The sequence below is a fragment of the Pseudophryne corroboree genome, chromosome 10, assembly GCF_028390025.1.
Source record: "Pseudophryne corroboree isolate aPseCor3 chromosome 10, aPseCor3.hap2, whole genome shotgun sequence".
In the NCBI taxonomy this organism is placed as follows: Eukaryota; Metazoa; Chordata; class Amphibia; order Anura; family Myobatrachidae; genus Pseudophryne; species Pseudophryne corroboree.
In genome coordinates, this window is record NC_086453.1 from 134,326,232 (window position 1) to 134,351,948 (window position 25,717).

At 50.6% G+C, this 25,717-nt stretch overlaps 1 non-coding gene across 1 annotated transcript; it reads left to right on the forward strand.

The window, feature by feature from the left end:
- Positions 1–24,842: 24,842 nt before the first annotated feature.
- On the forward strand, positions 24,843–24,993 carry LOC134967288 (5.8S ribosomal RNA). Its single transcript, XR_010188794.1, has one exon. It is a non-coding gene; the product is annotated as a 5.8S ribosomal RNA (ribosomal RNA).
- Positions 24,994–25,717: the final 724 nt, after the last annotated feature.

Genomic DNA, 25,717 nt, shown 5'->3' on the forward strand with positions numbered 1-25,717 from the left:
AATTCCCTAAATAAGCCATCCATTCCGGTGTCGACTCCCTAGAGAGTGACATAACCATTACAGGCAATTGCTCCGCCTCCTCACCAACATCGTCCTCATACATGTCGACACACACGTACCGACACACAGCACACACACAGGGAATGCTCTGATAGAGGACAGGACCCCACTAGCCCTTTGGGGAGACAGAGGGAGAGTTTGCCAGCACACACCAAAACGCTATAATTATACAGGGACAACCTTATATAAGTGTTTTCCCTTATAGCATCTTAATATATAATAATATCGCCAAATAAGTGCCCCCCCTCTCTGTTTTAACCCCGTTTCTGTAGTGCAGTGCAGGGGAGAGCCTGGGAGCCTTCCTAGCAGCGGAGCTGTGTAGGAAAATGGCGCTGTGTGCTGAGGAGAATAGGCCCCGCCCCCTTTTCGGTGGGCTTCTTCTCCCGTTTTTCTGACAACCTGGCAGGGGTTAAATACATCCATATAGCCCCAGAGGCTATATGTGATGTATTTTTAGCCAGCATAGGTACTTTCATTGCTGCCCAGGGCGCCCCCCCCAGCACCCTGCACCCTCAGTGACCGTTGGTGTGAAGTGTGCTGAGAGCAATGGCGCACAGCTGCCGTGCTGTGCGCTACCTTAAGAAGACTGGGAAGTCTTCAGCCGCCGATTTCTGGACCTCTTCTCTCTTCAGCATCTGCAAGGGGGTCGGCGGCGCGGCTCCGGTGACCCATCCAGGCTGTACCTGTGATCGTCCCTCTGGAGCTAGTGTCCAGTAGCCTAAGAAGCCAATCCATCCTGCACGCAGGTGAGTTCACTTCTTCTCCCCTAAGTCCCTCGTTGCAGTGAGCCTGTTGCCAGCAGGACTCACTGAAAATAAAAAACCTAACAAAACTTTTACTCTAAGCAGCTCTTTAGGAGAGCCACCTAGATTGCACCCTTCTCGGACGGCCACAAAAACCTAACTGCGGCTTGGAGGAGGGTCATAGGGGGAGGAGCCAGTGCACACCACCTGATCCTAAAGCTTTTACTTTTGTGCCCTGTCTCCTGCGGAGCCGCTAATCCCCATGGTCCTTACGGAGTCCCCAGCATCCACTTAGGACGTCAGAGAAAAGAAAAAGAGTAGAAGGTGTAACCTTACAAAAAATGAATTTTTAGCTTTGAGTTCCTTGAAAGAAGATAAGGATTTAATAATTAAACCTGCAGATAAGGGTGGAGGGGTGGTCTTGATGGATAAGGATTTTTATGTTACTGAAATTATGCGACAATTAGAAAGTGGTGACACTTATAAAAAACTTAAAAGTGATCCCACTCTTAGAATAATGAAAGCATTACAGGAATTTCTGAGTGGAGCATTACAGAGTGGAGCCATTACTAAATCAGAGTTCGACTTTATAAATATTAAGAACCCCTCAACCCCCACTATATATACATTACCCAAAATCCATAAAGACCCCCTCCACCCCCCAGGAAGGCCAATTATAGCAGGCATTAACAGTTTGACGTCTAATTTATCAGCAGTAATTGATTTCTATTTGCAGCCACTTGTCAAACAAACGAAAGCATATTTAAAAGGACACTAAAGACGTACTGAATATGTTAGATAAATTAGAGTGGAAAGAAGGTTTATTTCTAGCAAGTGGTGATGTATCAACTCTCTATACGATTATCGATATGGACATAGGACTGCGGGCAGTGGCATATTTTTGGGAAAAATCGGACCTTACAAGGGAAGTTAAAGAATTTGTTTTAGATGGAATAAAATTTATTTTGAAGAATAATTATTTTTATTTTAATGGGACATATTATGTTCAGAATATTGGCACAGCCATGGGCACCAGGTTCGCCCCCAGCTACGCTAATTTATTTATGGCTTATTGGGAAGACTTAGTCATCTGGAATGGTGACGAGCTGGGGGTGGGCCTGGTGACATGGACTAGATATATTGACGATGTTCTTTTTATATGGGACGGGTCGGAGATCGACCTTAAGAATTTTTGTGATTCCCTAAACATAAATGAAATGAATATTAAATTAATTTTTCAAGTAAGTGCTATTGAAATTAATTTTTTGGACCTATCGATCTATAATCAGAATGGGAAGTTACATACAAAAATCTTCAGAAAGAGTACAGACTCAAATGCCTTTATTGACAGAACAAGTATGCACCATGACAATTGGTTAGATGGAGTTCCTTATGGACAGTTCCTCCGTGTAAAAAGGAACTGTACAGATAAGGAGGTTTGTAGTCAGCAATTGAATGAAATGGAATTAAGATTCACAGATAAGGGATATGACTCGAGTGTAGTAAAAAGGGCTCGAGGAAGAGCTGACAATATAGAAAGAGAAAAGCTGTTAGAGGATAAACAAAAAGGACAACAGAAAAATTCGAATCAATGGGCATTTATATGTGATTTTAATAATCAACATAGGGAAATTGAAAATATTTTTAAAAGGCATTGGAAGATCTTAAGAGAGGATCCCATTCTGAGAGACCATATTTCTGAAAAACCGTCATTTGTTTATAGGCGAGCAAAAACACTAAAGGATAAATTGGTCCATAGTGCAACAGAGGACACAAAAAGATCTAGTGTGAGGACCCAAGGCTTTCACAGATGTGGAATATGTGTTATGTGTCGCAATGTGAAGGGCACTAGTAAAATCAAGGATTTTGAGTTAAATGGAGTAAAATATCCGATTAAAGATTTTATTACGTGTAATACAAAAAATGTCATATATATTATGGAATGTACATGTGGTTTGTGTTATGTGGGTAAAACCACAAGGAATTTAAAGACCCGCCTTGCTGAGCACGTATACAATGTGAGAAAAGGTCTTGAATCTCACACTTTTTCAATGCACTTTAAAACTAAACATAATTGTAATACAGATGGAATCAAATCATTTTTTGGGATACAAATCAATCTCGACAAACTGGAGACATAGAGATATAGAATCGAGATTGGCTAAAACTGAGATGAAATGGATTTTTAAGCTTAAAACATTAGTTCCCAATGGGTTAAACGGAGAGTTTGAAATGAAATGGTTTTTATAACAATTTTAATATTTATATATTTTAACAATTGCATTTCTCTTTTTATATATTTATGGACTGTCTTCGGATTTGATGGACTTTGGTGAACATTTAATATCTATTTATTGATGCATTGCACTTTAAATGACCTTCGGCAACATACGAGGCTACTTCCGTGATTAACACCATCTTTGGAACGCAAGCGGACTCCGGCTGGAACGCAAAAAGGATTTCCGGGTTGTCGTCACTTCCGGTTGACAAACGGAAGATAGGCACGACGCCATATCCGGGAGGAGGTTCTGCTTTGACAAGTTTCCTGGTGTTAGCCACGAACGCTGAGAGTCACATGTGAATAGGAAGTTCCTGTTAATGTTAGGGACAATTATGTCTGACGGACTCTGCAATGTTGTCATTTCCGCTGACGTCAATTATGATTTTTTGTGGCGGGAAATGTTAATTTGATTAGAAGGGGTATAAAGATAGGAGGCTCATTACTACTCACCATGCTTCTGAGGAAGGACCTTGTGTCCGAAAAGCTTTAAGCTACTGGTGAGAATATCCAACGGAGAGCTCGTTTTTGTCCAATACTTACCTGAGGAGGTGTGAGGAACCCGGGCCATCATCCTCCAATTCCTTTTTCGATCTGGGACGGGTAATGCAGTGGAATCCTGAGCTATTGTGATCCTGTACCACTAGTGTGTGGTGATATGCTATTTGCATTTTTATGTCATTGTGAGTTTGATGTAATAAATATACGTATTTGTCTTGTCTATTAGACAATATTGCACCAGATTCTTTCTTTTTATCTTTGAGATTGAAACACAAATGGGAAATGTCAAGTGGATGAAGTAAAATCCTGAATTTGTGATCCTGTACCACGATACTGTGGTGATATGCTGGTTTAATTCTATAATATTGTGAGTGTGCCTAAAAAACCCACACGTCTCTGCTGTATTTATTAGACAATGTTGCACTAGACTATTTTCCTTTATCTTTGAGATTAAGACATAAGCTGGAAATTTCAAGTGGATATCCCTATGGTCTATGACTGAAAATCTCAACATTCGCTGATACGTGAAAATACTACCAAAAGAAATATATGAGGAAAGTACTTTATTTGTAGTGATATGCGCCATTGTGAGACTCAAACATTTTTCTGAGCAAGTCTGCTTCCCAGTTGTCCACTCCCGGAATGAACACTGCTGACAGTGCTAAGACGTGATTTTCCGCCCATCGGAGAATCCTTGTAGCTTCTGCCACGCCATCCTGCTTCTTGTGCCGCCCTGTCGGTTTACATTGGCGACTGCCGTGATGTTGTCTGATTGGATCAGTACCGGTTGGTTTTGAAGCAGGGGTCTTGCCTGACTTAGGGCATTGTAAATGGCCCTCAGTTCCAGAATATTTATGTGTAGGGACGACTCCTGACTTGACCAAAGTCCTTGGAAATTTCTTCCCTGTGTGACTGCCCCCCAGCCTCGAAGGCTGGCATCCGTGGTCACCAGGACCCAGTCCTGTATGCCGAATCTGCGGCCCTCTAGAAGATGAGCAATCTGCAGCCACCACAGCAGAGACACCCTGGTCCTTGGAGACAGGGTTATCAGCCGATGCATCTGAAGATGCGATCCCGTCCAAGAGGTCCCACTGAAAAGTTCTTGCATGGAACCTGCCGAATGGAATTGCTTCGTAGGAAGCTACCATTTTTCCCAGGACTCGCGTGCAGTGATGCACCGACACCTGTTTTGGTTTCAGGAGGCCTCTGACTAGAGATGACAGCTCCTTGGCTTTCTCCTGCGGGAGAAACACTTTTTTCTGTTCTGTGTCCAGAACCATCCCCAGGAACAGTAGATGCGTCGTAGGAACCAGCTGCGACTTTGGACTATTCAGAATCCAGCCGTGCTGTTGTAGCACTTCCCGAGATAGTGCTACTCTGACAAACAACTGCTCCCTGGACCTCGCTTTTATAAGGAGATTGTCCAAGTACTGGATAATTCTTTCGGCCAGTACCTTGGTAAATACCCTCGTGCCGGGGACAGACCAACGGCAACGTCTGGAATTGGTAATGACAATCCTGTACCACAATTTTGAGGTACTCCTGGTGAGGAGGGTAAATAGGGACATGCAGGTAAGCATCCTTGATGTCCAGTGATACCCTGAAATTCTCCAGGCTTGCAATAATCGCCCTGAGCGATTCCATTTTGAACTTGAACCTTCGTATATAAGTGTTCAAGGATTTCAATTTTAGAATGGGTCTCACCGAACCTTCTGGTTTCGGTACCACAACATTTTTGGAATAGTAACCCCGGTCTTGTTGAAGGAGGGGTACCTTGATTTCACCTGCTGGAAGTACAGCTTGTGAATTGCCGCCAGTACTAACTCCCTATATCCGAGGGCAGCAGGCAAGGCTGATGTGAGGTAACGGCGAGGAGGAGTCGCCTCGAACTCCAGCTTGTATCCCTGTGATACTACTTGCAGAACCCAGTGATTCACCTGTGGGCAAGCCCACTGGTCCCTGAAGTTCCCGAGACGCGCCCCCACCGTACCTGTCTGTGGAGCCCCAGCGTCATGCTGTGGACTCAGAGGAAGCGGGGGAAGATTTTTGATCCTGGGAACTGGCTGTCTGTGCAGCTTTTTCCTTCTTCCCTTGTGCAGAAAGGAAGCGCCTTTGGCCCCCTTGCTTTTCTGAAGCCGAAAGGACTGTACCCGATAATACAGTGCTTTCTTAGGGTGTGAGGAAACCTGAGGTAGAAATTTTTCTTCCCAGCTGTTGCTGTGGATACGAGGTCCCAGAGACCATCCCCAAACAATTCCTCACCCTTATAAGGCAGAATCTCCATGTGCCTTTTAAAGTCAGCATCACCTGTCCACTGCCGGGTCTCTAATACCCTCCTGGCAGAATGGACCTTGCATTAAGTCTGGACGCCAGCCGGCAAATATCCCTCTGTGCATCCCTCATATATAAGACTACGTCTTTAATATGATCTATGTTAGCACCATATTCTCCCTGTCTAGGGTATTAATCCTATCTGACAGGGTATCAGACCCTGCTGCAGCAGCACTATTCATGCTGAGGCAATTGCAGGTCTCAGTATAATACCCGAGTGTGTTTATACAGACTTCAGGATAGCCTCCTGCTTTTTATCAGCAGGCTCCTTCAAAGTGGCCGTATCCTAAGACGGCAGTGCCACCTTTTATGACAAACGTGTGAGCGCCTTATCCACCCTAGGGGATATCTCCCAACGTGACCTATCCTCTGGCGGGAAAGGGTACGCCAGCAGTAATTTTTTCAGAAATTACCAGTTTCTTATCGGGGGAACCCACGCTTCTTCACACACTTCATTCACTCATCTGATGGGGGAACAAAACACCGGCTGCTTTTTCTCCCCAAACATAAAACCCCTTTTATGTGGTACTTGGATTAATGTCAGAAATGTGTAACACATTTTTTATTGCCGAGATCATGCAACGGATGTTCCTAGTGGATTGTGTATATGTCTCAACCTCGTCGACACTGGAGTCAGACTCTGTGTCGACATCTGTGTCTGCCATCTGAGGTAACGGGCGTTTTTTTTGAGCCCCTGATGGCCTTTGAGACGCCTGGGCAGGCGCGGGCTGAGAAGCCGGCTGTCCCACAGCTGTTACGTCATCCAGCCTTTTATGTAAGGAGTTGACACTGTCGGTTAATACCTTCCACCTATCCATCCACTCTGGTGTCGGCCCCACAGGGGGCGACATCACATTTATCGGCATCTGCTCCGTCTCCACATAAGCCTCCTTATCAAACATGTCGACACAGCCGTACCGACACACAGCACACACACAGGGAATGCTCTGACTGAGGACAGGACCCCACACAGCCCTTTGGGGAGACAGAGAGAGAGTATGCCAGCACACACCAGAGCGCTATATAATGTAGGGATTAACACGATCACTGAGTGAATTTTCCCCAATAGCTGCTTGTATAAACAATATTGCGCCTATATTTAGTGCCCCCCCCTCTCTTTTTAACCCTTTGAGCCTGAAAACTACAGGGGAGAGCCTGGGGAGCTGTCTTCCAGCTACACTGTGAAGAGAAAATGGCGCCAGTGTGCTGAGGGAGATGGCTCCGCCCCTTTTTGCGGACCTTTCTCCCGCTTTTTTATGGATTCTGGCAGGGGTAATTATCACATATATAGCCTCTGGGGCTATATATTGTGATTATTTTGCCAGCCAAGGTGTTTTTATTGCTGCTCAGGCCCCCCCCCCCCCCCCCCAGCACCCTCAGTGACCGGAGTGTGAAGTGTGTATGAGGAGCAATGGCGCACAGCTGCAGTGCTGTGCGCTACCTTGGTGAAGACTGAAGTCTTCTGCCGCCGATTTTCCGGACCATCTTCATGCTTCTGGCTCTGTAAGGGGGACGGCGGCGCGGCTCCGGGAACTAACACCAAGGACGGGTCCTGCGGTCGATCCCTCTGGAGCTAATGGTGTCCAGTAGCCTAAGAAGCCCAAGCTAGCTGCAAGCAGGTAGGTTCGCTTCTTCTCCCCTTAGTCCCTCGGTGCAGTGAGCCTGTTGCCAGTAGGTCTCACTGTAAAATAAAAAACCTAACATATACTTTCTTTCTAGGAGCTCAGGAGAGCCCCTAGTGTGCATCCAGCTCGGCCGGGCACAGAAATCTAACTGAGGTCTGGAGGAGGGGCATAGAGAGAGGAGCCAGTGCACACCAGATAGTACCTAATCTTTCTTTTAGAGTGCCCAGTCTCCTGCGGAGCCAGTCTATTCCCCATGGTCTTTACGGAGTTCCCAGCATCCACTAGGACGTCAGAGAAATAAACAGCATCAGTCAAAGACCGATCAAAACTGTAGCATAACCCTTATGCAAGCAAAAACTATATACAAGTCTTGCAGAATGTTGTCAGCACTGGGACGGGCGCCCAGCATCCTCTATGGACTAGGAGAAAAAGATTTACCGGTAGGTTTAAAATCTTATTTTCTCTTACGTCCTAGAGGATGCTGGGGACTCCGTAAGGACCATGGGGATTATACCAAAGCTCCAAAACGGGCGGGAGAGTGCGGATGACTCTGCAGCACCGATTGAGCAAACATGAGGTCCTCCTCAGCCAAGGTATCAAACTTGTAGAATTTAGCAAAAGTGTTTGACCCCAACCAAGTCGCCGCTCGGCAAAGCTGCAATGCCGAGACGTCTTGGGCAGCCGCCCAAGAAGAGCCCACCTTCCTAGTGGAATGGGCTTTTACCGAATTTGGTAACGGCAATCCAGCCGTAGAATGAGCCTGCTGAATCGTGTTACAGATCCAGCGAGCAATAGTCTGCTTAGAAGCAGGAGCGCCAACCTTGTTGGCTGCGTACAGGACAAACAGTGCCTCTGTTTTCCTAAACCGAGCCATTCTGGCTACATAAATTTTCAATGCCCTGACCACATCAAGGGACTCTGAATCCTCCAAGTCCCGCGCAGCCACAGGCACCACAATAGGTTGGTTCATATGAAAAGAGGAAACCACCTTAGGCAAAAATTGGGGACGAGTCCGCAACTCAGCTCAATCCACATGGAAAATCAGATAGGGGCTTTTGTGAGACAAAGCCGCCAACTCAGACACTCGCCTTGCCGATGCCAAGGCCAACAACATGACCACCTTCCAAGTGAGATACTTTAATTCCATGGATTGAAGAGGCTCAAACCAGGGAGACTTAAAAGAATTGTAACACCACGTTAAGGTCCCATGGTGCCACTGGAGGCACAAAAGGAGGCTGGATATGCAGCACTCCCTTCACAAAAGTCTGGACTTCTGGTAGAGAAGCCAATTCCGTCTGAAAGAAAATGGATAGGGCCGAAATCTGAACCTTAATGGAGCCTAACTTTAGGCCATTATTAACTCGTCTGTAGAAAGTGGAGAAAACGGCCCAGACAGAAATCTTCCGGAGGAGCATGCTTGGTTTCACACCAAGAGACATACTTCCTCCAGATACGGTGATAATGTTTCGCTGTCACCTCCTTCCTAGCCTTCATCAGAGTAGGGATGACCTCGTCCGGAATGCCCTTCCCTGCTAGGATCTGGCGTTCAACCGCCATGCCGTCAAACGCAGCCGTGGTAAGTCTTCGAACAGACAGGGCCCCTGTTGCAACAGGTCCTCTCTGAGAGGAAGCGGCCACGGATCTTCAGTGAACATTTCCTGTAGATCCGGATACCAGGACCTTCGAGGCCAATCTGGAACAATGTGAATGGTCTGTACTCCTTTTCTTCTTATGATTCTCAATACTTTTGAGATGGTAGGAAGAGGAGGGAACACATAGACCGACTGAAACACCCATGGTGTCACCAGGGCGTCCACTGCTACTGCCTGAGGGTCCCTTGACCTGGCACAATACCTTGGAAGTTTTTTGTTGAGGCGTGACACCATCATGTCTATTTGAGGAAGTCCCCAAAGATTTGCTATTTCTGCAAAGACTTCTTGATGAAGACCCCACTCTCCTGGATGGAGATTGTGTCTGCTGAGGAAGTATGCTTCCCAGTTGTCCACTCCCGGAATGAACACAGCTGACAGAGCGCTTACGTGATTTTCCGCCCAGTGCAGAACCCTGGTGGCTTCCGCCATTGCCACTCTGCTCCTTGTCCCGCCCTGGCGGTTTACATGAGCCACCGCTGTGATGTCTGATTGAATCAGAACCGGTAGGTCGCGAAGAAGATTCTCCGCTTGACGGAGTCCATTGTATATGGCCCTCAATTCCAGTACGTTGATGTGTAGACAAGCCTCCTGGCTTGACCACAGTCCCTGGAAGTTTCTTCCCAGTGTGACTGCTCCCCATCCTCGGAGGCTCGCGTCCGTGGTCACCAGAACCCAGTCTTCAACGCCGAACCTGCGACCCTCTAGAAGGTGGCCCTGGGGGACAGGCTGATCTTCTGATGAATATGTAGATGGGACCCAGACCACTTGTCCAGAAGGTCCCACTGAAAAGTACTCGCATGGAACCTACCGAAGGGAATGGCCTCGTAAGACGCCACCATCTTTCCCAGAACTCGAGTGCATTGATGGACCGACACCCTTTTCGGCTTCAACAGGTCCCTGACCAAGCTCTGGAGTTCCTGGGCCTTTTCCATAGGGAGAAAAACCCTTTTTTGTTCCGTGTCCAGAATCATGCCTAAGAAAGGCAATCTAGTCGTTGGAACCAACTGTGACTTTGGTAGACTGAGAATCCAACCATGCTGCTGCAACACCCTCAGGGAGAGTGACAACGTTGTTCAGCAACTGTTCTCTCGATCTCGCTTTTATCAGGAGATCGTCCAAGTACGGGATAATTGTGACTCCCTGCTTGCGCAGGAGCACCATCATTTGCGCCATTACCTTGGTGAAAATCCTCGGGGCCGTGGAAAGTCCAAACGGCAACGTCTGAAATTGGTAATGACAATCCTGTACCGCAAACCTCAGGAACGCCTGATGAGGATATATGGGGACATGAAGGTATGCATCCTTTATGTCCAGAGACACCATATAATCCCCCCCCTTCCAGGCTGGCGATGACCGCTCTGAGCGGTTCCATCTTGAATTTGAACCTGTTCAAGTATAGGTTTAAGTATTTTAAATTCAGAATGGGTCTGACCGAACCGTCCGGTTTCGGGACCACAAACAGGGTTGAGTAGTACCCAGTCTCCTGTTGAAGCAGGGGAACTTTGACCACCACTTGTTGAAGACACAGTTTTTGAATTGCACTTAAAACTACCTCCCTCTCTGGGGAAGAAGCTGGTAGGGCTGATTTGAAAAACCGGCGAGGAGGCACATCTTCGAATTCCAGCTTGTAACCCTGGGAAACCATTTCTATTGCCCAGGGATCCACCTGTGATTGAACCCAGACGTGGCTGAAAAGTCGAAGACGTGCCCCCACTGGGGCGGACTCCCTCAGTGGAGCCCCAGCGTCATGCGGTGGATTTAGTAGAAGCCGGGGAGGACTTCTGCTCCTGGGAACTAGCTATAGAGGGCAGCTTTTTCCCTCTGCCCTTACCTCTGGCGAGAAAGGAAGATCCCCGTCCTCTTTTGGATTTATGCGACCGAAAGGACTGCATCTGATAATGTGGCGTTTTCTTTGGCTGTGAGGAAACATAAGGTAAAAAAGCGGATTTACCTGCGGTAGCTGTGGAAACCAGGTCCGTGAGACCTTCCCCAAATAAGTCCTCACCCTTGTAAGGCAAAACCTCCATATGCCTCTTTGAGTCGGCATCACCCGTCCATTGGCGGGTCCACAGGGCTCGCCTAGCAGAAATCGCCATGGTGTTGGCTCTGGAACCCAGTAGGCCAACGTCTCTCTGAGCATCTCTCATATACAGGACAGCATCCTTTATATGACCCAAGGTCAGTAAAATGGTATCTTTATCCAGGGTATCAATGTCAGCAGATATTGGTATCTGTCCACGCTGCTACAGCGCTACAAACCCAAGCCGACGCTATCGCCGGTCTGAGCAAGGTACCAGTATGTGTATAAATTGACTTCAAGGTAGTCTCCTGCCTGCGATCAGCAGGATACTTGAGGGCTGCGGTATCTTGCGACGGCAGCGCCACCTTTTTCGATAAGCGCGTTAACGCCTTGTCCACCCTGGGGGAGGATTCCCACCGTATCCTGTCCTTAGCCGGGAAAGGATACGCCATAAGAATCCTTTTGGGAATCTGCAGTTTCTTGTCTGGAGTTTCCCAAGCCCTTTCAAACAACTCATTTAACTCATGGGAAGGGGGGAAAGTAACCTCCGGTTTCTTTTCTTTTAACATGTGGACCCTCGTGTCAGGTACAGAGGGGTCATCCGTGATATGCAACACATCTTTTATTGCAATAATCATATAATGAATACTTTTTGCCAACTTTGGCTGCAACCTCGTGTCATCGTAGTCGACACTGGAGTCAGAATCCGTGTCGGTATCAGTGTCTGCTATTTGGGATAGCGGGTGCTTCTGAGACCCAGAAGGGCCCTGTGACATAATAAAAGGCAAGGATGGACTCCCTGCATTTTCCCTGGACTCCGCTTTGTCCAACCTTTTATGTAATAAATTCACATTTGCATTTAAAACATTCCACATATCCAACCAATCAGGTGTCTGCGTTGCCGACGGAGACACCACACATTTGCTCCACCTCCTCCCTAGAAGAGCCTTCCGCTTCAGACATGCCGACACACGCGTACCGACACCCCCACACACTCAGGGAAATATCCAATCTGGAGACAGTCCCCCAATAAGGCCCTTTGGAGAGACAGAGAGTGTATGCCAGCACACACCCAGCGCCAATGACCCTGGAAAACAATTTCCCAGACACACAGCGCTTTAATATTATTCAATATACCTTCAGAGCCAGCTTCTCTGCAGTGTGCTGTGGAGAAAATGGCGCTGGTCAGTGCTGTGAAATCAAGCTCCACCCCCTCAGCGGCGGGCTTCGGTCCCGCTCAAATATACAATACTGGCAGGGGATTTGTATATATATTGCCTCCGCAGCCCATATATACTAAAATGCCAGCCTAGAGGTTTTATATTGCTGCCCAGGGCGCCCCCCCTGCACCCATCTGTGCCTCAGTGTGTGTTGTGTGTGGGAGCAATGGCGCACAGCGTTACCGCTGCGCGTTACCTCAGTGAAGATCAGAAGTCTTCTGCCGCCTGTGATGTCTTCTTTCTTCTAATACTCACCCGGCTTCTATCTTCCAGCTCTCCAAGGACGGCGGCGGCGCAGCTCTGGGACAAACGGCGAGGGTGAGACCTGCGTTCCAATCTCTCTGGAGCTAATGGTGTCCAGTAGCCTAAGAAGCAGAGCCCATCACTTAAGTAGGTCTGCTTCTCTCTCCTCACTCCCACGATGCAGGGAGCCTGTTGCCAGCAGGTCTCCCTGAAAATAAAAAACCTAACAAAATTCTTTTAATCAGAGAAACTCAGGAGAGCTCCCCTGTAGTGCACCCAATCTCCTCTGGGCACAGGATCTAACTAACTGAGGTCTGGAGGAGGGGCATAGAGGGAGGAGCCAGTACACACCCATTTTAAAGTTCTTTATAGTGCCCATGTCTCCTGCGGAGCCCGTCTATACCCCATGGTCCTTACGGAGTCCCCAGCATCCTCTAGGACGTAAGAGAAAAATCCACAAATACAGAAAAAACAATCACATTGCTCCCCACGTAAATCATGTTGCTCTTTACATAAATCCTATTGCTCCCCACATAAATCATGTTGCGCACATATAAATCAATCACATTTCTCCCCACATAAAGCCTATTGCTCCCCCACATGAATTATTCACATTATTCCCCCCATAAATTCATAAATCCTATTGCTGCCCCCACAGAAGAAATAACATAACAAATATTAGTCCCTACTGGTCAGCTGTCCCCCTCCCTATCCCTCAGTGGCGGAGGTTGTTCATAGTGGAGTGCTGCGAATATTGAGCAGCGGGCGGGTAGGTGTAGATGTGGGTGGGTAAGGAAAGCTATGGATGCAGGCGGGTGGGCTGGCTGGGTGGTGAGTTGTGGCGGCCGTGACCTATGATATCACACCACGGCGTCATCAAGGCACGGGTCACAGCCGGAGCATGAGTGATCCTCTAAGAAGAGCCCAGGCCAACAGTTCACTCTGAAGGTGCTCTGGCTCCGCGGCACACCTTGCAACTGGTCGCAGCACACTAGTGTGCCATGGCATACTGGTTGAAAAAGCCTGCCTTAATTGAAGTCAGCCATTCTGGCTCAGATATAGAAGCCTGAGACAAGACATTACATTCCTGGGTACATGGAATGGATTCCTCTGGAGAAGAAACCTCCTCTGCAGCATAAGACACAGAGTCCCTGGACATGGCTATGTGAGAGAACATACACACCCACACACAGGAAAATATCAGACAGTTTCCCCCCCAAGTTCCTTCAGAGAGACACAGAGCTTGGAGCCAGCACACAGCGCTTCAATAGGTAACTATAAACCAAATACCTGCCGCTGTGTACCCTTAAAAGACTACACAGTAATTTACAGCCCCCCCCCCTCCCCTTCTACAACCCCCTGGTACCGCACAGGATAGCTGGAGTCGTGTGGAGGGACAGCACTCCCTGTCAGCGTCGCTGTATATCTGCAGGGAGAAAATGGCGCTGGAAGCCGCTGGATCCGCTCAGAGAAGCTCCGCCCCTTGAACATGGCACATCTTCCCGCTTTCAAATCTTTATACTGGCCTGAGGTATGGGCTAGCAGCGTTACCGAAGCCCCTGACAGCCTTGAGTGACCAGTGTAGGGTATTCGCGCTGGCTCAGAGCGCCCCTCATAGCGCCGCACTGTGTACCGCTGAGCTCTCCGGATCGCAGTTAGTACTGCGCTCCTACCCCGTTACCGCAATTCACACCGGCTCCCCGCTTGTCAGGTCGCCGATGACAAACTCGCCACCGGAATCTTCTGGCTCTGTAAGGGGGTGGCGGCATGCTGCGGGAGTGAGCGGTCGCCTTGGGCGGCCAACGATCATCACCCTCAGGAGCTCAGTGTCCTGTCAGCGGAGATAGTGGTCATTAACCTCTAAGGATTGGACACTATTCCCCCCCCCCCCCTAAGTCCCACGAAGCAGGGCGGCTGTTGGCAGCAGCCTCCCTGTGACTAACTCTAAGATAATTAATAAAACTAGAAAAACTCCTATGGAGCTCCCCTAGCTGTGACCGGCTCCTCTGGGCACATTTTCTAAACTGAGTCTGGTAGGAAGAGCATAGAGGGAGGAGCCAGCCCACACAATTAAACTCTAAGTGCCAGTGGCTCCTAGTGGACCCGTCTATACCCCATGGTACTAATGTGGACCCCAGCATCCTCTAGGACGTAAGAGAAATTGGGGAGACTTAGTACGATGGGTATAAACGGGGTCCAGAGGAGCCTTTGCACTTTAAATTTCTTCACTGGGTGTGCTGGCTCCTCCCCTCTATGCCCCCTCCCACAGGCAGTTATAGGTAAAACAGTGCCCAAAGGAGAAAGGACATACATGAGAAAAGGAACATAACAATGAGTGGTGAGATTTATACACCAGCACACCACTAACATAAAACAACCAGCAACAGCTGGTAACCAGACAGCAACAGCTGAACAGGTAACCATAGAAAAGACAACCTGCATTAAAGTCAACGCACTGAGGCGGGTGCCCAATATCCCTTATGGACTACGAGAAAAGGATTTACCGGTAGGTAATTAAAACCCTATTTTCTCTAGCATCCATATGGGATATTGGGGAGACTTCGTACGATGGAGATGTCCCAAAGCTTCCAGAACAGGCGGGAATGTGCGGACACTTCTGCAGCACCACCTGCCCATCTGCAGCACCACCTGCCTGCGATCTTGTAGAGTGGGCCTTGAGAGACTGGAACAGGTAAGGCTGCCGACACATAGGCCTGCTGGATAGTAACAAGAAAAAAGGTTTGTAGGCGCTGAGCAGGGTCGTGCAAATAGAACACTGATAATGGCAGCCACTTGGTAAGGAGGTAGCCAGCCTCCTAAAAGTAAAACAACTTAGAGCAAACCACCAAGTAGGCGCACAGTACCAATGATGTTGATAAAAAAGGATAGTAAGCCTAAGCCAACGAGCAATGGACTGCTTTCTGTGCATCATATAGCACGAAAAAAGATCCGTCTTTCTAATTCCAGCCGTTCTCTTGACATCGATCTTCAAGGCTCGTACAGCATCCAATGCCTCCGGAGCTGCTGAAGTGCCAGAACTTGACGGAATCACAATAGGTTGATTCAAGTGGAACGCAGAGATGACCTTCGGCAGGAACTGCTGCCTAGTCCTGCGCTCCGCTCTGTCCTTGTGAAAGACCAGGAAGGGACTTTTACACGATAAGGCCCCCAATTCTGAGGCAGGCCTAGCAGAAACCAGGGCCAATAACATCACCGTCTTCCGTGAGGTACTTGTCTTCTACCGTCGTGAGGTACTTGTCTTCTACCGTCATCAGAGGTTCAAACCAGGGGGACTATAGAAATTCCAATACTACACTCAAATCCCAGGGTGCCATGGGCGGCACAAAAGGGAGGCTGAATGAGAAGCACTCCTTGCAAGAAGGTCTGAACTTCTGGCAATACTGCCAATTTCTTCTGGAAGAAAATTGAGAGAGCTGAAATCTAGACCTTAATGGAACCCAGACGTAAGCGCTTACCCACACCAGGCTGCAGGAAATGTCCCAAGTGGAACTCCACAGGTGGATACGTGCATTCCTCGCACCAAGAGACATATCTCCGCCAGATATGATGATAGTGTTTTGACGTCACAGGTTTCCTGGCCTGAACCATGGTAGCAATAACCTTTTTGGAAAGGCCCTTATGAGCTAGGATGTTCCGCTCAACTTCCATGCCGTCAAATGAAGCCGCCGTAAGTCCGGGTAGATGAACGGACCTTGTTGAAGATCTCTTCTCATTGGCAGAGGACATGTCCAGAAGGACATGTCCAGAAGATCCGCGTACCAAGCCTTCCGAGGCCAATCCGGGGCAAATCAGAATTGCCTGAACTCTTTGATTCCTGATTCGCTTGAGCACTCTCGGGAGCAATGGAATTGGAGGAAACTGATAGACCAGAAGGAAAGGCTAAGGCGACGTCAGTGCATCTACTGCCCTCGCCTAAGGGTCCCTGGTTCGGGAGCAATACTAAAGAAGCTTCTTGTTCAGTCGAGAAGCAATCATGTCTATCTGTGGGCAGCTCCACCGGTCGATGATCTGTTGAAACACCTGATGGTGGAGCCCCCACTCTCCCGGGTGGAGATCGGGACGACTCAGGAAGTCCACTTCCCAGCTGTCCACACCCGGAACAAATATTGCCGACAGTGCTCTTGCATTTGTTTCTGCCCAGAGGAGTATTTTTGACTCCTCTTGCATGCAGGACCTGCTTTTTGTCCCTCCTTGCCGATTGATGTACCCCACTGCTGTGGAGTTGTCCGATTGTACCTGGATCGCATGATCCCGAAGTAGAGGAGAGGCCTGAAGCAGGGCATTGTAGATCGCCCGAAGTTCCAGAGCGTTGATCGGCAGGAGGACTTCGTGAGCTGACCACTTGCCCTGGAACAGAGCCCCTTGGGTGACAGCTTCCCATCCTCTTAGACTCGCATCTTTCGTGAGGATCCAATCCTGAATCACAAAACTCCAGGAGATTGGAAGACTGCAGCCACCACAGGAGGGAAATCCTGGCCTGAGGTGACAGCCGTATCATCTGGTGCATCTGCAGATGTGATCCAGACCACTAACTCAGGAGATCCAATTGAAACGTTCTGGCATGGAACCTCCCATATTGGATCACCTTGTATGAGGCAACCATCTTCCCCAACAATCTTATGCAAAGATGGATATTCGAGCAGGTCGGAGGACCATGCGGACCATCTCCTGAAATGTTCTTGCCTTGTCCTCCAGGAGGAACACCTTCTGGACCACAGTATCCAGTAACATCCCCAGGAACAGGAGCCGCTGAGTCGGCTCCAGGTGAGACTTTTGTAAATTGAGAATCCACCCATTGTGTGACAGAAGTTGGATAGTGCGGTCGATATGGAGCAATAAAAGCTCCCTGGATCTTGCTTTTATCAGGAGATCATCCAGGTAAGGGACAACCATTGACCCCCTGGACCCGGAGCATCATCTCCACCATTACCTTTGTGAACACCCTCGGAGCTGTGGACAGGCCAAATGGTAGTGCCTGGAACTGGTAGTGATCGTCCAGTAGGGGAAACCTCAGATAAGCCTGATGAGGTGGCCAAATCGGAATATGAAAATAGGCATCCTTGTAATCCAGGGAGACCATGATTTCCTGTTCTTCCAGGCCCGCAATCACTGCTCTCAATGATTTTATTTTGAACTTGAAAACCTTTTAAGGTAAGGGTTCAAGGACTTTAGATGTAAAATGGTCCTTACCGAACAGTCTGGCTTCGGAACCACGAACAGGTTGGAGTAGTAACCCTTTCCCTGTTGCTGCAGTGGCACTAGAACAATGACCTGGGTCCGGACCAGCTTTAGGATGGCCTGTTGCAGTGTAACACTCGTATCCTCCAAAGCTGGTAAGCTTGATTTCAAAAATCGTTGGGGAGGAGCGCTGTCAAACTCCAACTTGTAGCCCTGAGAAATTAGGTCCCTTACCTAGTGTCGAAATAAAAAATATTACAGAGTCCACACATATGAGTTGCTATGCTTGCAAATACACGCGAGCACAGCAACATACGGTACCACGCGCATTTACAGACATGCCACAGAGATAGATTCGACACATATTTCATACCGCACATAATTTGAACATATCAAGCGCCAGACATCATAATGTTTTAAATGTATTTAATGGAGTAACGTCATGTATGTGTATTATTGGAACGAAGCAAGATAGACATGTCGTGTTTGGTATTAAAGCAACCAGAATTATGTGTATATCAATTTGATGCCTGTTATTAAGTTGTAGCTCATTGCAACAAGTAGATATGATTAAATGTATGAAAGCTAAAGTCACTCTTATTAGAACAATGGATTTCCTGGAAGACAGCATGCTTGACCAGTGGCTATCTCCTGTCATTTGTCCATCAAGGCTGAACCTCGTTTGCATATGAATTGACCAGTGACTCATCATGAATGAGAAAGTTCCCTCCCTTAGACTAGTCTGTGCACTCCCCCAAACTACATAGTACATTGCTTATGAGACACACAGAAGTCTGTCCTTTTTCCCCTGGGTCCTGAGCGAGATGGAGTGTTGGTAATATTTTGCTCTGTGAGCTGGAGTTGAGAACTAAAGATGGAGGAACTGGAGCGTAGAAAGCATTGAGCAAAATATGGTAATTGTATCGCTGGCCTGTAACTGTATTTGATTTAGTTTGTATTAACTGCTAAATGTATAAATTGTAACCATGTAACTGTATAAATTGTAACCATGTAACATATATATATATATATACACACACATACACTGTACATTGTGATATATTGAATACATATCCTTTTAATAACAAATATATACATCAATGAGCTTTTGAACTCAGACAATGTGTGGGTGTATTGTTTTCTCTTAAGGGATGTAGTATTTTGCGACGTACAGCACACTTTTATCGTATATGATAAGATGCGCCTGGCGTCCGTAGTATATATTGGAGCGGGCATTTTAAATATTTGTTAGAAAGCAATTTGGTATTTACACCAGGTATCCAGGCAGGAGCCTTCCCAGATGTGGCTGAAGTGACGCAGTCGAGCTCCCACCTCAAAATCCCCTCGGTGTGGGTGGGCACAGTCATGCTGAGGACTTCGTGGAAGCTGAACCGGTGCTCTGATCCCGAGAATCGGCAGACGCTGGTTTTCTGGTCTTATCTCTGGTGCCTCTAGCTGAATTAGAGGCACCTCTGGCCCTAGATCGAAATCTGTTAGACCGAAAGGACTGAACAGATGGCCCCGGGTAGGTATGACTAGCTGGCGGGGCACCAGAGGGGAGAAACGTGGATTTCCCAGCAGTAACTTTAGAAATCCATGTATCCAACTTAACCCAAAAGAGCCACTCCCTAGTAAAGGGGAGAGACTCCACACTGCACTTGGACTCTGCGTCCGCTATCCATTGACGTAACCACAAGGCCTTGCGCGCCGACACTGCCATGACAGAGGTCCTAGCATTAATATTGCTTATCTCCTTGAGCGAGTCACATAGGACAAATGCAGTGTCCTGAATGTGCTTCAGGAGAGTCACCGTAGCGACCAGAGGCATATCCCTGGAGAGGCCCTCCTGAATTTGAGTAGCCCACCTATGAATGGCATGAGTCATCCACCAACCCGCTATGACCAGGCTTTGCGATACACCTGCTGCTGTGTAGATATACTTTAGCTTAGTCTATATTTTTCTGTCCCCAGGGTCCTTTATGGTAAAGGCTCCCAGGACAGACAGCACCGCCTTCTTAGACAGTCGAGAGACTGATACGTCAACCCCCGGGGGTTCATCCCAGAATTTCCTACCATCAGAAGCAAATGGGAAAGTGTGCAAAAACCTTTTTGACACTTGGTATTTTTTGTCTGGATTATCCAGGCTAACTTAAATAGGTCATCTAACTCTGCAGAATCAGGGAAAGTGACATCAGGTTTGTTCTGTGTAAAGAAAAATCACTGCTGTGACACTGTGTCCTCTAAAGGGAGTTTTAACACGTCCCGTATAGCCAGAATGAGGGGTTAAATACCCTGCGCAGAAGTGGAATCCCCACTAACAGGGTCCAAGTCCTCCCCATCCTCCTGTATTTCTTCATCTGATTCAGAGAGTAAGGCAGGTAAACCAGGCTTTTGTGGTCCTGAGTTAGAGAGGGGGGTTTGTGTAACACCTCCCCTGGCAGCTAGGTCTGCAACAGCCTGCTGTAGTAGCTGAGTTTTTTTTAGCATTAGCAGTGAGTTGTGATGACATATCAGACATCCTATTTTTAATGCCCGGACGAAGACTGGACTTTGAATTTTGGCAGAAAAATCGTGGTGACTAATTGCATCTGGAGTATCACAAATTCTCTCCACAAAAGGAGGACACCGCGACCTAAAGAGGAACTCGAACCCTGAATGGTTTCTGATCACAATAAAGGGACACTTACAAGGGACTACACCTCCAGCGGTACCATTGTGGTAAAGTTATACCATTAAGACTGTGCTGTCAAGTCCTTTATTACTCCTTTCACCCATCTGCAATCCAGCTTATCAGAAATGGGAACGGATCACACTTTATAGGCAGCTGTTATTATTGGGACACCTTTTTTCTTATTGTTTTCAGAGATTTTAATAATATATTTTTTTTATATATGTGTTTTTGTCTTTTGCCTGTTTTTCACTTTTTCCCCCCTCTCAATCATGTTTTCCCTCGGCTGGCCAGCTGGGGGCGCCGCGCCGTGGACACGGGGGAGGGTTCAACCGGGCAGACCGGGTACTTTTCATCTGTTTGAGGCGAGTGCTTTTTTTTAAAGTTTTTCTATTTGTCTCGTTTCGTTCTTTCCTTCAACCGGCCAGCGGGGGGCGCCTCTGCCCGCAAGCCGGCGGCCCGGGGCCTCCGTCCCACTTACTCTCGCCCGGGTGGAATTTTCTGTTGGGGAGGACAGACGAATTCTGCCGCCCCCCACCTCCCCCGCAGAGGCGTCAGGCGGCCTCTGGTGGGGTGCCGCTGCGGGAATCCGGGGACTGCCCGTGCGCCGCCTGCCCGTTTGGACGAGGGGGCCGGGGCGTGCACCGCCATTCCCCCCCGAGCGGCGCGGTCCGAGACGCCTCTGGCCACTAAGGGGGGGGGCCGTCGGGTGCGCCCCCGGGCTGGGGGACGCGGCCGGCGAGCGTCAGCCTCCCGCGCAGAAGTGTCGTGGATGAGTGCGGACCGGAGTGCCGCGGCTTGCCGGCGCTTCCAGGGGTTCGGGGAGGAGGAAGCCTGGGTTGAGCGCGCCCTCGGCCGCTTGTGTCGCTACCCGCCGGATCAGTAGGTACGAGTGAGGTGAGTGAGAGAGGAGGGACTATGTCCGGGGTCGATAAGCCCATTTCCCTGGAGCTCCTGCGAAAGGACCCGTGGCAGAGGAGGCACGGAGTTCGGAGAGCAGCAGGGCCGGCCTCCTCTCTGGAAGCGGAAAGCGGACGCAGTCAGACTCCCGAACTGGGGCCCGTGGAGCGGGTGGGGGAGAGCCCAGCCGGGAGCCACAGGCACGCAGCACCGCAGGTGCACGTCTCTCTCTCTCGCTCCGGGACTTCCAGCCTCCCGTTCCCCGAATCCCCCTTCGGAGGCCGAGACAGGGCAGCGCCTGGCGTCCGGCCCGGGCCTGTAACCCTCACCCCCCGGCCGCAGCCCACCCCGGCGGACCAAATCGGGTACTGAGATTTGCAGAAGTTCCGCCGATGAGTTCGGACGGGCGCCCCTCGGGCCAGGAGGCGCATCCAGGAGCCCAGGGGAAACATCGGAGGGCACGCCGCCCGTCCCGCTACGCCCGAGAGAACCCGGCAGGGAGCATCACAGGTGGCAACCAGAGTCAAGCCGGAAGAGGAAACGGAGGGCTGAGGTTTACGCGAGAGAAGGGCCCCATCTTTCTTTTTTTTCAGCAACCCGATCGATGTGGCACAATGAGCCCCGGTGGGGAGGGACGATCACTCGGCCGGAACCCAGGGGTCCTGGCCGGCTCCAGGCGAAACCAACCCTCCCTCTGCCCACGGCGCGCCCGGAACCCCTCCGCCGGCGAGTGCGTCCGGTCCCCAGGCGTCCACCCGAGCGCTCCTGTCCAGAGCCGGGCGGGCCCCGCACCCGACCCCATGCGGCGTGGTCTGCTCTGTCTGCCAGCACCCGCAGGCATCAGACACCGCCATGGGTGCCAGAACCATCCCCCTCGCCCAGCGAAGGGCGCTCGCCCCCGGACCCCGACGGAGCACACGATTTCCCAGGAACCGAACGAGCGTCACATCGAGATCCAAGGACGCGGCTCGCCCCGACAGCCGCTCCTCGCAGCCCCAGGAGAGGGCTCTGCGTGCCGCCCCCGCTCTGGCGAGACGGCCGCACGGAAGGGTTCGCCCTCCGGGCCCCCCACCGCATACGGGAGGACCAGACGGGGCGGAGGTCAGAGCGAGAGCGCACGGGAGAGGAGTCGAGTCTCGCAGCAGGGCAAGAGAGAAGCGCAGACTCAGAGCGAGGCCGGCAGGAGACACAGGGAGAGCGGGAGGTGCTTTCGGAGGGAGCCGTCAGAAGCCGCGGACGCCCGGGTGCCAGCATCCCGGAAGGGCGATGGAGCCCCGCGAGACAGAACCTCTTTACACCCTTTCACGCCCCCGGGAAAAGATGAAACCAGTCAGGCGTACATCGGGATGAGGTGGGGCTGGGGACACTGCTGCTTTCCCAGCGAAAAAAAAACTCTTCCCAGGACGGCGTGCACCGGTTACCTAGCGAACGGGTTTTCGGGTGAAGCGGAAACAGGCGAAATCGAGCGTGGCGACATCCCCACTCCCCGGGGTGTCCGCCCAACGGTGCCGGGCCCTGCCGTCCACTCTGACTCCAAGCTTCCCCCTTGGCCTGACCGGGACGGCTGTCCTCCTCCTCCCATCCAGAGCGCCCGCTCGGCTCGAGACCCGCCCCGGCGCCCGGTCTCCCGCTGCACGCCAGTGGGTGGAGCCCGGTCCAACGGACCTGCCGATTTCGAGATGGCGCGTACTGCGGCCCCACTCGGAGGCTACCACATCCAAGGAAGGCAGCAGGCGCGCAAATTACCCACTCCCGACTCGGGGAGGTTGTGACGAAAAACAATACAGGACTCTTTCGAGGCCTTGTAATTGGAATGAGTACACTTTAAATCCTTTAACGAGGACCCATTGGAGGGCAAGTCTGGTGCCAGCAGCCGCTGTAATTCCAGCCTCAATAGCGTATATTAAAGTTGCTGCAGTTAAAAAGCTCGTAGTTGGATCTCGGGATCGAGCTGGCGGTCCGCCGAAAGGCGAGCTACCGCCTGTCCCAGCCCCTGCCTCTCCGCACCTCCCCGATGCTCTTGACTGAGTGTCCCGGGAGCCCGAAGCGTTTACTTTGAAAAAATTAGAGTGTTCAAAGCAGGCCCGGTCGCCTGGATACTTCAGCTAGGAATAATGGAATAGGACTCCAGTCTCCTATTTTGTTGGTTTTCGGAACTGGGGCAATGATTGAGAGGGAGGTCCAGGGGCATCCGTATTGTGCCGCTAGAGGTGAAATTCTTGGACCGGCGCAAGACGAACCAGAGCGAAAGCATTTGCCAAAAATGTTTTCATTAATCAAGAACGAAATTCGGAGGTTCAAAGACGATCAGATACCGTCATAGTTCCGACCATAAACAATGCCGACCGGCGATCCGGTGGTGTTATTCCGGGGGGAGTATGGTTGCAAAGCTGAAACTTAAAGGAATTGACAGAAGGGCACCACCAGGAGTGGAGCCTGCGGCTTAATTTGACTCAACACTGGAAACCTCACCCAGCCCGGACACGGAAAGGATTGACAGATCGATAGCTCTTTCTTGATTCTGTGGGTGGTGTTGCATGGCCGTTCTTAGTTGGTGGAGCGATTTGTCTGGTTAATTCAGATAACGAACGAGACTCCCGCATGCTAACTAGCTACGCGACCCCCGGCGGTCCGCGTCCATCTTCTTAGAGGGACAAGTGGTGTTCAGCCACACGAGATCGAGCAATAACAGGTCTGTGATGCCCTTAGATGTCCGGGGCTGCACGCGCACTACACTGAACGGACCAGCGTGTGTCTACCCTTCGTACGTGCGGGTCATAAGCTCGCGTTGATTAAGTCCCTGCCCTTTGTACACACTGCCCGTCGCTACTACTGATTGGATGGTTTAGTGAGGTCCTCGGATCGGCCCCGACGAGTGCAGAGAAGACGATCAAATTTGACTATCTAGAGGAAGTAAAAGTCGTAACAAGATTTCTGTAGGTGAACTTGCGGAAGGATCATTTATCTGCTCGGCCGCGGGGTCCAGCCGAGAAAGACGCTCACAGCGTGGGGGGCCCGGCCGCACTCTGAGAAGGAACGAAAAAAAAGACGCGGCGGAGAGACGGACGGCCACCCTCCCGGGCCTCCCACGCCCAGCTTCCCCGACGTGGGCGCACGCACTCAACGGTCCCCTCCAGGTCGATCCGGGTACCGCTCGCGACCCTCCCCGCCACGGAGAGAGGAGAGGAGCGGTAGGTTGAAAAGTCCTGAAACGGCACGGTCGTCCACCGGGAGCGTCGTGGGGACCCGGCCCGGGACGGGTTCGCGGCCCGCCCCCGTGCTTCCAGGTCACCTGGCACCAGGGCCCAAGGGGAGCGTTCTCCCCGACCCTTTTTGTTCCGAAACGCTGAGCGCCCCTGCCTACCCTGGAGCGACCGAAGTGAAAAAAAAAAAAAGAGCCACGACTCTTAGCGGTGGATCACTCGGCTCGCGCGTCAATAAAGAACGCAGCTGGCGGCGAGAATTAGTGTTAATTGCAGGACATATTAATCGACACTTCGAACGCACCTTGCGGCCCCAGGTTCCTCCCGGGGCTATGCCTGTCTGAGGGTCGCTTCCCCATCGATCGCCCACCCTCTGGTGCGACTGGGGCCTCGCAGGCGGTCACCCGACCCCCTCTTCCCAGCGGAGACTGGGGTGCAGCGCAGCCACCTTCGTCCACCCAAGGCCAGACCCTACCTCCCGCGATCCCCAGGTTCCCCGGGGGGCGACGGCCTCCCCCACCGAGTGGTTGCCTGCGGTCGATGCAGGGCTGCCGGCGGCCACAGGCGGAGGAAGCATGCGCCGGGTCGAGGGGAACCCGAGCGAGGCGGCCGGGGGAGAAAGCGAGGCGGTCGGGCGGAGGGGTCGGCGGGTCAAACCGCCGCTTCCCCTCGCCCGGCAGCCATCTTCTCCCCTCTCCCGGTCCGCTCTCCTGACTGAGACCTCAGATAAGACGTGGCGACCCGCTGAATTTAAGCATATTACTAAAGCAGAGGAAAAGAAACTAACCAGTGTTACCCCAGTAACGGCGAGTAAAGAGGGAGGAGCCCAGCGTCAAATCCCCGCCCGGCGGGCGCGGGAGATGTGGCGTACGGGAGACCGAAACCACCCCGGCGTCGCTCGGGGGCCCAAGTCCTTCTGATCGAGGCCCAGCCCGTGGACGGTTAGGCCGGTGGCGGCCCCCGGCCTCCCCGGAGTCGAGTTGTTTGGGAATGCAGCCCAAAGCGGGTGGTAAACTCCATCTAAGGCTAAATACCGGCGCAAGACCAATAGCGGACAAGTACCATAAGGGAAAA